The following is an 11,225-nucleotide window of genomic DNA, read 5'->3' as shown; positions in this document are numbered from 1 at the left end:
GTGAGTGAGAGGAGAGAGAGAGAGTGAGTGAGTGGAGAGGGACAGTGAGAGGGAGGAGAAGGACAGAGTGAGTGAGAGGGACAGAGTGAGTGAGAGGAGAGAGAGTGAGTTAGAGAAGAGGGATGGAGTGATTGAGAGGGACAGAGTGAGTGAATGACAGAGTGACTGAGAGGAGAGGGACAGAGTGAGGGAGTGAGAGGGGCAGAGTGAGTGAGTGTGAGTGGAACAGAGTGAGTGAGCGGAGAGGGACAGAGTGAGTGAGAGGAGAGGGAGAGTGAGTTAGAGAAGAGGGATGGGTGTTGATTGAGAGGGACACGTTAGTGAGTTGAGAGGGACAGAGTGACTGAGAGGAGGGGGACAGAGTGAGGGAGTTAGAGGGAGAGAGTGAGTGATTGGAGAGGGAGAGTGAGTGAGAGAAGAGGGATGGAGTGATTGATTGGAGATGGACAGTTAGTGAGTTGAGAGGGACAGAGTGAGTGAGCGGAGAGGGACAGAGTGAGTGAGAGGAGAAGGACAGAGAGAGTGAGTGGAGATGGACAGAGTGAGTGAGTGGAGAGGGAGAGCGAGTTAGAGAAGAGGGATGGAGAGATTGATTGGAGAGGGACAGAGTGAGGGAGTGAGAGAGGGACAGAGTGAGTGAGAGGAGAGGGACAGAGTGAGTGAGAGGAGAGGGACAGAGTGAGTGAGAGAAGAGGGACAGAGGAGTGAGAGAAGAGGGACAGAGTGAGTGAGTGGAGAGGGACAGTGAGTGGGGAGAGGGACAGAGTGAGTGAGTGAGAGAGGGACAGAGTGCGTGAGAGTGAGAGGGACAGAGTGAGTGAGTGGAGAGAGAGACGGTGATGAGAGGAGAAGGACAGATGATGGAGAGGAGAAGACAGAATGAGTGAGAAGGACCAGGTGAGTGTGGAAGGGACAGTGAGTGGGAGGAGAGGGACAGAGTGAGTGAGTGAGAGAGGGACAGAGTGAGTGAGTGAGTGAGGGACAGAGTGAGTGAGAGGGACAGAGTGAGTGAGAGGGACAGAGTGAGTGAGAGGGACAGAGTGAGGGAGAGGAGAGGGATGGAGTGAGTGAGAGGGACAGAGTGAGTCAGAGGGACAGAGTGAGTGAGAGGAGAGGGAGAGTGAGTTAGAGAAGAGGGATGGAGTGATTGATTGGAGAGGGACAGTTAGTGAGTTGAGAGGGACAGAGTGAGTGAGTGAGAGAGGGACAGAGTGACTGAGAGGAGAGGGACAGAGTGAGGGAGTTAGAGGGAGAGAGTTGGTGAGTGTGAGAGGAACAGAGTGAGTGAGAGGAGAAGGACAGTGAGAGAGAGGAGAGGGACAGAGTGAGTGAGAGAAGAGGGACAGAGTGAGTGATTGGAGAGGGACAGTGAGTGAGAGGAGAGGGACAGAGTGAGTGAGTGAGAGAAGAGGGACAGAGTGAGTGAGTGAGAGAAGAGGGACAGAGTGAGTGAGTGAGTGAGAGAAGAGGGACAGAGTGAGTGAGTGAGAGAAGAGGGACAGAGTGAGTGATTGGAGAGGGACAGTGAGTGGCAGGAGAGGGATGGAGTGAGTGAGAAGGACAGAGTGAGCGAGAGAAGAGGGATGGAGTGAGTGATTGGAGAGGGACAGTGAGTGGGGAGGAGAAGGACAGAGTGAGTGAGAGGGACAGAGTGAGTGAGAGGAGAGGGAGAGTGAGTGAGAGAAGAGGGATGGAGAGATTGATTGGAGAGGGACAGTTAGTGAGTTGAGAGGGACAGAGTGAGAGAGGGACAGAGTGACTGAGAGGAGGGGGACAGAGTGAGGGAGTTGGAGGGACAGAGTGAGTGAGTGTGAGAGGAACAGAATGAGTAAGCGGAGAGGGACAGAGTGAGTTAGTGGAGAGAGACAGAGTGAGTGAGAGAGGGACAGAGTGAGTGAGAGGAGAGGGACAGACTGAGTGAGTGGAGAGGGACAGAGTGAGTGATTGTGAGAGGAACAGAGTGAGGGAGCGGAGAGGGACAGTGAGTGAGTGAGAGGAGACGGAGAGTGAGTTAGAGAAGAGGGATGGAGTGATTGATTGGAGAGGGACAGTTAGTGAGTTGAGAGGGACAGAGTGAGTGAGTGAGAGGGACAGAGTGAGTGAGTGAGGGACAGAGTGAGTGAGAGGGACAGAGTGAGTGAGAGGGACAGAGTGAGTGAGAGGGACAGAGTGAGTGAGAGGAGAGGGATGGAGTGAGTCAGAGGGACAGAGTGAGTCAGAGGGACAGAGTGAGTGAGAGGAGAGGGAGAGTGGGTTAGAGAAGAGGGATGGAGTGATTGATTGGAGAGGGACAATTAGTGAGTTGAGAGGGACAGAGTGAGTGAGTGAGAGAGGGACAGTGTGACTGAGAGGAGAGGGACAGAGTGAGGGAGTTAGAGGGAGAGAGTGAGTGTGAGAGGAACAGAGTGAGTGAGCGGAGAGGGACAGAGTGAGTGAGAGGAGAGGGAGAGTGAGTTAGAGAAGAGGGATGGAGTGATTGATTGGAGAGGGACAGTTAGTGAGTTGAGAGGGACAGAGTGACTGAGAGGAGAGGGACAGAGTGAGGGAGTTAGAGGGAGAGAGTGAGTGATTGGAGAGGGAGAGTGAGTGAGAGAAGAGGGATGGAGTGATTGATTGGAGATGGACAGTTAGTGAGTTGAGAGGGACAGAGTGAGTGAGCGGAGAGGGACAGAGTGAGTGAGAGGAGAAGGACAGAGTGAGTGAGTGGAGATGGACAGAGTGAGTGATTGGAGAGGGAGAGCGAGTTAGAGAAGAGGGGATGGAGAGATTGATTGGAGAGGGACAGAGTGAGGGAGTGAGAGAGGGACAGAGTGAGTGAGAGGAGAGGGACAGAGTGAGTGAGAGGAGAGGGACAGAGTGAGTGAGAGAAGAGGGACAGAGTGAGTGAGAGAAGAGGGACAGAGTGAGTGAGTGGAGAGGGACAGTGAGTGGGAGGAGAGGGACAGAGTGAGTGAGTGAGAGAGGGACAGAGTGAGTGAGTGAGAGAGGGACAGAGTGAGTGAGTGGAGAGAGAGACGGTGAGTGAGAGGAGAAGGACAGAGTGAGTGAGAGGAGAAGGACAGAATGAGTGGGAGGAGAAGGACAGAGTGAGTGGAAGGAGAAGGGAAGAGGGATGGAGTGAGTGAGAGGGACAGAGTGAGTGAGAGGAGAGGGAGAGTGAGTTGGAGAAGAGGGACAGAGTGATTGATTGGAGAGGGACAGTTAGTGAGTTGAGAGGGACAGAGTGAGTGAGTGAGAGGGACAGAGTGAGTGAGAGAAGAGGGACAGAGTGAGTGAGTGAGAGGGACAGAGTGAGCGAGTGAGAGGGGACAGAGTGAGTGAGAGAAGAGGGATGGAGTGAGTGAGAGGGACAGAGTGAGCGAGAGGGACAGAGTGAGTGAGAGGAGAGGGATGGAGTGAGTGAGAGGGACAGAGTGAGTCAGAGGGACAGAGTGAGTGAGAGAAGAGGGATGGAGTGAGTGAGAGGGACAGAGTGAGCGAGGGGGACAGAGTGAGTGAGAGGAGAGGGATGGAGTGAGTTGGAGAAGAGGGATGGAGTGATTGATTGGAGAGGGACAGTTAGTGAGTTGAGAGGGACAGAGTGAGTGAGTGAGAGGGACAGAGTGAGTGAGAGGAGAGGGATGGAGTGAGTGAGAGGGACAGAGTGAGTGAGTGAGAGGGACAGAGTGAGTGAGAGAAGAGGGATGGAGTGAGTGAGAGGGACAGAGTGAGCGAGAGGGACAGAGTGAGTGAGAGGAGAGGGATGGAGTGAGTGAGAGGGACAGAGTGAGTGAGTGAGAGGGACAGAGTGAGTGAGTGAGAGGGACAGGGTGAGTGAGAGGTACAGAGTGAGCGAGAGGGACAGAGTGAGTGAGAGGAGAAGGATGGAGTGAGTCAGAGGGACAGAGTGAGTCAGAGGGACAGAGTGAGTGAGAGGAGAGGGAGAGTGAGTGAGAGAAGAGGGATGGAGTGATTGATTGGAGAGGGACAGTTAGTGAGTTGAGAGGGACAGTTAGTGAGTTGAGAGGGACAGAGTGAGTGAGTGAGAGAGGGACAGTGTGACTGAGAGGAGAGGGACAGAGTGAGGGAGTTAGAGGGAGAGAGTGAGTGAGTGTGAGAGGGACCGAGTGAGTGAGCAGAGAGGTACAGAGTGAGTGAGTGGAGAGAGACAGTGAGTGAGAGGAGAAGGGCAGAGTGAGTGGGAGGAGAAGGACAGAGTGAGTGAGAGGAGAGGGATGGAGTGAATGATTGGAGAGGGACAGAGTGAGTGAGAGAAGAGGGACAGAGTGAGTGAGTGGAGAGGGACAGAGTGAGTGAGAGGGAAAGAGTGAGTGAGAGAAGAGGGATGGAGTGAGTGATTGGAGAGGGTCAGTGAGTGAGTGGAGAAGGACAGTGAGTGAGTGAGAGGGACAGAGTGAGTGAGAGGAGAGGGATGGAGTGAGTGGAGAAGGTCAGAGTGAGTGAGTGAGAGAGGGTCAGAGTGAGTCAGTGAGAGGGACAGAGTGAGTGAGAGGAAAGGGACAGTGAGTGAGGGGGACAGAGTGAGTGAGTGAGAGGAGAGGAACGGAGTGAGTCAGTGGAGCGGGACAGAGTGAGTGAGAGACGGTCAGAGTGAGTGAGAGGAGAGGGACATGAGTGAGTGAGAGGAGAGGGACTGAGTGAGTGAGTGGAGAGGGAAAGTGTGAGTGAGTGATCGGAGAGGGACAGAGTGAGTAAGAGGAGAGGGACTGTGTGAGTGAGTGATAGGAGAGGGACAGAGTGAGTAAGAGGAGAGGGACAGAGTGAGTGAGTGATAGGAGAGGGACAGAGTGAGTGAGAGAAGAGGCGAGGGACAGAGTGAGTGAGTGGAGAGGGAAAGTGTGAGTGATCGGAGAGGAACAGAGTGAGTGAGGGAAGAGGGTCAGAGTGAGTGAGAGGAGTGGGACAGAGTGAATGAGTGAGAGGGACAGAGTGAGTGAGAGGAAAGGGACAGAGTGAGTGAGAGGAGCGGACAGAGTGAGTGAGTGAGAGGGACAGAGTGAGTGAGAGGAAAGGGACAGAGTGTGTGATCGGAGAGGGACACAGTGAGTGAGGGAAGAGGGTCAGAGTGAGTGAGTGAGAGGGACAGAGTGAGTGAGTGAGAGGGACAGAGTGAGTGAGAGGAAAGGGGCAGAGTGAGTGAGTGAGAGGAGAGGGGCAGAGTGAGTGAGTGAGAGGAGAGGGGCAGTGTGAGTGAGTGAGAGGAGAGAGACAAAGTGAGAGGAGAGGGACAGAGTGAGTGAGTGAGAGAGGGACAGAGTGAGTGAGTGAGGAGAGGGACAGAGTGAGTGAGTGGAGAGGGAGAGAGTGAGTGAGAGGAGAGGGTGAAAGTGAGTGAGAAGAGCCAGCGATTTAACAGCCAGCGATTTAGCCCAGTGTGCTAAACCAGCCCCAGTAGGTTAGTGAGGGTTAAGTGTTCCAGTGAGGGTTAAGTGTAATAACATCGGTATAGAACATAGAACAGTACAGCACAGAACAGGCCCTTCGGCCCTCGATGTTGTGCCAAGCAATGATCACCCTACTCAAACCCAACAACCCCCCCTTCACCTTTCTTTTTAGGACTCTACGGGCAATTTAGCTTGGCCAGTCCACCTAACCCGCACATCTTTGGACTGTGGGAGGAAAACCGGAGCACCCGGAGGAAATCCACGCACACAGGGGGAGGACGTGCAGACTCCACACAGACAGTGACCCAGCCGGGAATCGAACCTGGGACCCTGGAGCTGTGAAGCATTTATGCTAACCACCATGCTACCGTGCTGCCATCTATTTTATTTTATCTATTTTATTTTATTTTATTTCATCTATTTTATTTCTCACAACCTATTGTCTTTACAATTAAGCTACATCCTGCCTTGTTGCTGCAGATCCAGTGGACCAGAATGTCCCGCATTGACACAATAACACACACAAGGCGAGCTTCACAGATTGCTCAAATCTGTTTAAGTGGCAGGAAGTCAACTAACTGATCGGAAAAAATTGAAGAGGTTCATTTCATCGGGTTGCTGAATATGCTTATCTGGTTAAAACATTCAGGTTGTGTAGCGCACCAATTTGCAGCTATCACCGCGAGCTGTGTCATGATATGCAAACATGCAACCAATGAACACTCAGAATAGGACACAACCAATGGGCAGTCAGGACACTCAGAGATGGTATCACTACAAGGGGGCATGACATAAATGCTATAAAAGGGATGAGGCACTCACACCCTGCCTCTTTCCACAGACAGACATCTAAAGTTAGACAGGGTTGATCAGCAGCATCACACCCCAGGACGTGGCTTAGAGCAAGCTGGTACAGTTAGACTGAGTTACTACAGTTAGATTAGCAGAGAGTCAAACTCATTTGAGAACGGTGTTAATAGTTCAATAAACACGTTGAACTCATTTCAGAGTCTGGAGCACCCTTTAGTTCAGACTGCATCAAGTAGCAGCCTGTGTTATCCAAAGCAGCATAACCGAGCTGAACAGCAGACCCATTCATTTTTACTTTGCAAATTTCACACAGTGTGAGCCACTTTGGCTCAGGAGAATGATCAATGAGGAACAGCTGGAGGCCACTGTGGACCCTGGGGAAGTGGGGGAGGAGTGAAGCAGAACACAGGTTGTGTATGATCATGGGCAAGAGCCCGCTGGTGTCTCTGAGGCAGACATGAAAGAAGCCCACCTTTTTATGGCACAAAATCAGCAAAAGATGCAATTTAAACAAACGAGAACGGGATTCACTGGCAATGCAGAAGTCAGCAGAGCTGGAGAGCAGTCTGAGGGTGGGGGGATGGGTACATAAAGAGATCAAAAAAGAGATTCATCATTTATGACTAGCCAAGGCAGTTACGTTTTCTCCCTTTGAAATATAAAGTCCTAATCTTCAATCACTTGTGTCTCTACTGACAACAAGGGGAAAAAAATCAATATCCTTTTTTCCTTGCCCATTTGCACCAAGTGATTACCATACTTTACGCCAACCTCTGACTCCATTAGGCAGACATTTTGACAAAATGCTCACCAAATGAGGTGGTCTGTTTTTCCCATACTGATCTCCAATGACAGTCATCAAACACATTGTAAAATATATAGTACTCTCCATGTCTCTCTCCTTGGCTTCACTTAGGGAATGATTCCCCAAACACTTTCTAAGTCCATTTGTGGCAGGTTTATCAGTGAGTTTCCCTCCGGCTCTGCAGGCTAGTTCCCCATCACTATTCACTAACACTTTGTGCCGGAAAAACAGCTCGCTGCGGTGCATCGCGGCCAGTGAAAGCCGGGAGACCCCGTATCGGGATCTACCTGGCTCGCAATGCCTCGTGAGCTTCATGAGACGTTGCATGGGGAAATCCCACCCACAATGGGCGGGATCAGTTTTTGGCAAGTCTGCATATTAGAGCGAGGCAGTAAACCTCACTCTAATGTCCAAATTCCCGAGGTACCTGAGATTCTGGGATTCAATCCCATCGTCTCGGGGACCTCAGGCGAGCGCCATTTGGTAGTGGGCCCCACAAACGGAGACCAGTCAGAACACCACTTGTGGGGGTCTTCAAGGGGTACGGAGGTCCCCAGCTGCATGCCCTTTGGGCAGGGTGGTGCCCTGGCACTGCTAGTGCCACCTGGGGACCCTGGCAATGTCAGACCGGCACTCTGGCAGTGTCACCTGGGTGCCAGCCTGGCACTGCTAAGGTGCACAGGTGGCACTGCCAGCTGGCAGGGGTACTGCCGTGGTGCCAAGCTGGCATTTTGGTGCAAATGGGAGCACCCTGCTGTAAAAGACCTTGATTGCGCATTTCCCATTTAGGCCCCTTATTCAAAGCGAGTCCCGTTGAATAGCCATGTGTTTGAACATGAGGAACAGCTGAAGGCCACTGCGGACCCTGCGAGTACCAGGAAACATACGGCTAAACACACTTCGCTTGAGAACTTTGTTCCCTTTTGGAAGATTGCGCCCTTAGTCACTTTTTTGGGCCCTGGGGCGTTTCTCACCGGTTTAGCCCACACTTACAATTTTTTTATCACTGGGGAGCTGAACTCAGAGATTGGACCGCCATTTTGACACCCCTCCACCCGCCCTCCCCCCAAAGGCAATGTCGCCCCCCCCCCCCCCTTGCACGTGGGCATTACCCCACACCCCCCGCAATGAGGTCACCCTGCTATGGAGTCCCTGGGGGATCCCCTTTTCAGGGCCCCCATGCCCATGTAGAGGTCCCTCCCCTTTGAGGACCCCCATCCGTCACCCCTCAACCTCCTAGAGGCCCCTACTTACCTGCCCTGCACACCCTCACCCTTCAAACGCCCCACTCCACCCTTATTTCATTGGCATGGCCCCTCCCTTGGGCCCTTACACTGCTGCCCTGACACCCAGGCAGTGCTCCTGCCAGCTTGGCAGTGTAAGGTGCCAACCAGGCAGTGCCAAGATGCCTGCATTCCAGGGGAAGGGCCAGGGAGTCACTCTGCACTGACCCTGACCACCCAGGGGTTGCCCATGGCCTGGAGACCTCCCTTGGTGCCGTTCCGCCTAGTCCACGTTTGTGTGGAGCAGTGCTGAACCACGCCCGGCTGTGGCTTAGCTGGGGAGGCCGGTGGATCCCGGGTGAGATCGCCCAAGTCGGTTTTAAACCGGCTTCGGCGAGCACACTTTGGTCCTGCCCCTTATGGGCGTGTTTCTGACTCGGACACCTTGCGGGACTTGGGTGGTTCACATGAGGCGTGAAGTCTCCCAGGAAATAAGAAATAGGAGCAGGATGAGGCTATTTGGCCCCTGGAGCCTCCGCCGTTCACTAAGATCCATCTTAATATGGCTTTAACCCCACTTTCCGGGGCAGCACGGTAGCATTGTGGATAGCGCAATCGCTTCACAGCTCCAGGGTCCCAGGTTCGATTCCAGCTTGGGTCACTGTCTGTGTGGAGTCTGCACATCCTCCCCGTGCGCGCGTGGGTTTCCTCCGGGTGCTCCGGTTTCCCCCCACAGTCCAAAGATGTGCAGGTTAGGTGGATTGCCCTTACTAAATGGCCATGCTAAATTGCCCTTAGTGTCCAAAATTGCCCTTAGTGTTGGGTGGGGTTACTGGGTTATGGGGATAAGGTGGAGGTGTTGACCTTGGGTAGGGTGCTCTTTCCAAGAGCTGGTGCAGACTCGATGGGCCGAATGGCCTCCTTCTGCACTGCAAATTCTATGATCTATGATTCCTGCCTGCCCCCAATCTCTTATAGATATATATACCCATCTGCCCAACTCAACCTGAAATTTATTCAATCACCCAGCCTCCACCACTCTCTGAGGAAGAGACTTCCAAAGCTTGACAAGCCTCTGGGACAAATTATTACCCCTCATCTCCATCTTATATCGGAGACCCCTTATTTTAAAACAATGCCCCCCCCCCCCCCCCCCCCCCCCACCCCCACTCATCCAGTTCTGGATTCCTCAACATGAAGAAACACTGCTCAGCATCTTCCCTGTCAAGTCCCCACAGAATCTTATATTTTTCAATAAGATCCACCTCTCATTCTTCTGAACTCTAACGCGTGTAGGCCCAACCTGTTCAGTCTTTCCTCAAAAGATGACCCTTCATGCCAGGAATTAGCCCTGTGAACCTTCTCTGAAAGGCTGCAATAATTCACAGAACCTTTCAACGTTTAAAAAAAAATTAATTGGTTCCCTTTCTCTCTGAAGTCCACATTCTTTCTGGGTTTTTTTTTATTCCTTTCAGCCATGGTTGTGCTGCAGCCCTTTTCACTAATGTGGAGTCCTGCTTTACTTTACACCTCCATTCGCCACCCCACTTCCACCAACTCCAGCTCTTTCTGGTCTCGTAGCAAAGCCCGTAACACACGAGTCTTCCATTTCACTGCTTGATTCTTGTTTCTCCCTCAACTCTCAGCTTATTGATCTCGGTGAGAGAAGCTTCTGTCCATCTATCCCTCTCTGTTTGAGGTGGCGTCCAACTTGGGGCATTTCTCATCGCCGGCTCTCACATCGTCCAGGGCTTAAACACTCTTGTGGTTTCCTTCATATCTGCAAAATGTGTGCCCTGAATTAATCACTGTTCTATGTTATCTCTCACACTCACACTCATCTTTGGAATATATTCATGTTCACTCTACCACTGAGATAGTTTCCCCCTCCAATCCTTACAATAACCGTCTCCACCTCTTTCCATATAATCCCTTAAATTGATATCTTTTAAAGCTATGGAAGTTGATGCGAGTTCATAAATGATCTTTGGAAGCTTTGACCTAATCTATAACCAGCCATGTAGTTTTCAGCTGGACACTTACACTGCTCTTCGTGTTGCCTGGATTGCACCATTTAAACTCCGACATGCTGAAATGCTTCGACAGATTTTCGATCATCTCTTTTAATGACCTCAAAACTGCCGGATCTGTACACCTGACCACCACTTAAAGCCAGCTTTGACAAAGAGTCATCCAGATTCGAAACGGTAGCTCCCTTCGATCCTGGCCCCGGGTTACTGTCCATGTGGAGTTTGCTCACCGTCACAACCCAAAGACATGCAGGCTAAGTGGATTGGCCACGTACAATTGCCCCTTAATTGGAAAACGAAAATTAAAATGAAAAAATAATTGGACGGGGGTCCCTAGAGGTGTCGTCATAATTGTAAGCGGTGCCCCTCCTCAACCACTGCCAGGTTCCTTACCCAGGGTCCCAGTGATCTCTGCAAGTTAATTGCAAGGATCTCAAAAGTGCAACAAGGTTAGGCCATTATTGTGTTCAATCCCACTTGTTAGATGTCCATTGAGCAAAGCTGCTCATCGTGTCTCTCAATCTGAGGAAAGGATGGGAGTAGAATTAGGCCTGTGTGAAATTAGGCCATTGAGCCATTGATATCGAGAAGGTGTTAAGTTTGATCTCTGGAACCTGTTGAATTAAAGATGTCAGAGTGACAGTAGAGATGCTAAAATAAACATTAAGCTAAGCAGGGGAAAGGGGGAAATCACCTCTTTGCTCCCCAATGGGAAAGTCCACGCTTAAGAGTGCAGGTATGAATAGAATTGGGCTTGACTTTGGAGGCTCATGTTGCTAAGCAGTTTGTCAACACTTACATACAGGTAAATGTTTCACAGGAAGAGTGGCAACATGGGCACGGTAGCAAAGGAACTCATAGATTGGTAATAAAAATAAAATGCTGCAGATGCTGGAAATCTGAAATAAAAACAGAAAATGCCGGATAAACTCAGCGGGCCTGGCAGCATCTGTGGAGAAAACAGAGTTTATCC

General features: G+C 51.4%; 1 protein-coding gene across 1 annotated transcript in view; it reads left to right on the top strand.

Moving 5' to 3' along the window:
- ankmy1 (ankyrin repeat and MYND domain containing 1) overlaps window positions 1–11,225 on the top strand; it is a 153,602-nt gene that overhangs the window by 109,410 nt on the left and 32,967 nt on the right. The gene's annotated exons all lie outside the window — the stretch shown is intronic.

This window comes from Scyliorhinus canicula, chromosome 13, assembly GCF_902713615.1.
Source record: "Scyliorhinus canicula chromosome 13, sScyCan1.1, whole genome shotgun sequence".
Lineage (NCBI taxonomy): Eukaryota > Metazoa > Chordata > Chondrichthyes > Carcharhiniformes > Scyliorhinidae > Scyliorhinus > Scyliorhinus canicula.
Note: the sequence above shows the minus strand (reverse complement) of the source record. Positions and strands in the feature narration are given on the sequence as shown.